Raw genomic sequence first — 2,373 nt, forward strand, 5'->3', positions numbered from 1 at the left:
AAAATATATAGCCATAAGGAGAGGCCATATGTTTAAAACAATTTAAATTACTAACAAGAGTAAGACAATCCAACTCAATAACAACCTCTAACCACCCTTGTGTTTAATCCAACTGAATGCTTCTTTGAGATCAATTGCTTCAGCTAAGAGCATTTCCAATGGTAGTATTCTTTAAAGGTGTTATATATTTCCACATCATCTAAAGATATAATATTTTATTTTATCTTTCTTCCACATTATTTTTGACACCCTTACTTCTAAAAATACTTCAATAGTATAGAATATTTTAAGAATTCTATAATTATGATCTCACAAATTATTGTATATATAATTTTTTTCCTTTATTAAGCTATTATTTATATTGCACCTTTAATTTTTTATTGTAAAAAAATATAGCATCACTGCCATTGTGTGACATCAATTTAAATTTTAAGAATATCATTCTTTTATCTCCAATGGTATAACATCCCTATATTTTTCCACCTAAGCTTTTCATATCATCAAAGCATTCCCCAAAATGCTACCATTGGAGGTACTCTAAGGCAGGTTGCACCACTCCATCTCGACATTGTTGCATTGCTTCTATCACTGCACTAGTAGCAGAACGAGCCACAATACCATAGCCATGCTTACCTTCACTTACGGAAATAGCTTTGTCAACATTAACTTTGATATTAGAAAAATAAAGTATATTCTAATGTTCATTAACCTCCCCCTCACTCGTTGTTTAGTTTGAGGAAGGAACCTAATATTTTTTCTGAGCATTACTCTATTCTTGAAAGTTCAGTTTTGCTAACGTAATTATCTCCTCAATCGAAGAAACTTTGGCTTCCCAAATAAGATCATTGCAGTGCTTCATAATCGACCAAAAAAGAATGGATACTTCTCTTGCTTTGACAGCATACCACACCTCAAAACCTGCAACTAACCATGCAACAAAAGTCATCTCAGTAGCTCTTACTGAATTGACTCACGAGCATTTCCAGCAGTCCTGAGCAAACGAACACTGAACCAGTAAGTTCAGCGAGGTTTCCCACCATTGTTGCAAAAAGAGTACCGTGTATCAAGGGCCACATGTTTGAGACTAAGTTGAAATTAAGTAGGCAAGCATTGAGAACACACTCTCCATAAAAAATTCAATACTTTTGGAGGGATTTTCAGCTACCAAGGTTATCACCAAAACTAGAAGTAACATCTCAAGACCAATTACATTTGACTTCTTGTAACAACTTATAAGCACTTTTAGTAGAAAATAAACCAGATTTTTCTTCCATCCAATACCAATGATCCTAATGAACAGTAGAACTAAGAGGAAAATGACCCAATGCTTGATGAGAAGAAGTGATATAAGGATTCTCCTCATCAAGCAACTAAGGGAGTGCTAAAATACTAACACTACTACCTGACCCCATACTGCACATAACACCCATCTGAAAAACAATCCTAGCCTCCAAAATACTTTGCCAAATATAACTTAAATTTTCGCCAACCTCCACTGTAAAAAAACCCTCGAGAATAATAACAAGCTCTATAAATTTACCAACTAATCCTTCAAGATTTATCAACAAACACCATCCTTATTTATCAAGTAGCGCTAAGTTAAAATCACGCATGTCTCTAAACCCCATTCCCCCATTACTTTCTTGTCTACTTAGACGCTTCCAACTTATCCAATGAATACTTTTCTTTTGCGAAGCATTAGAATTCTACCAAAACATGCTCATAAGTTTTTCAATATCTCAACACATATCCATAGGAAGTAAGAACACATTCATAGCATAAGGTGGCAAAGCTTGCACAACAGATTTAACCAAGACATCCTTGCCTGCACGAGACAATAATTTACCATCTCAAATTTGACTTCTTCTATGCACCTTATCTTTAAGATAGCCAAGAATTGTATTTCTATTTTTTCCCCAATAAGCTAGGCAACCCAAGATGTTTGCTATTATTGGTAGCTTCTACAATTCCTAACAAAGTACAAATATGAGCACGATCTAAGCCAAGTGTATTTTTACTAAAGAAAGTAGAGGATTTAGTAAAATTCACCTTTTAATTCAAAGCCTTCTCAAAGATAGCAAGAAGTCGCTGAACATAATAAACCTCCTTATCAGTAGCCTTACAAAAAAACATGTAGATATCATCAACAGATAGCATATGATAGACTACTAGTGCCCCATTTGCCACTTTACAACTGTTTAACCATTCATTTGCTCGTACTTCCAATAGGAGCTAAAAATTCCTCCGTACACACCAAAAAATATAAAAAGAAATAGGATCCCCTTGACGAATACCACGAGTAGGAACAATTGGACCCAATGCATGATGCCCACTCAACACTGTATACTGGTGAGAAGCCAAACTTTAGAAAAT

The sequence above is a fragment of the Cannabis sativa genome, chromosome 3, assembly GCF_029168945.1.
Source record: "Cannabis sativa cultivar Pink pepper isolate KNU-18-1 chromosome 3, ASM2916894v1, whole genome shotgun sequence".
Taxonomy (NCBI): domain Eukaryota; kingdom Viridiplantae; phylum Streptophyta; class Magnoliopsida; order Rosales; family Cannabaceae; genus Cannabis; species Cannabis sativa.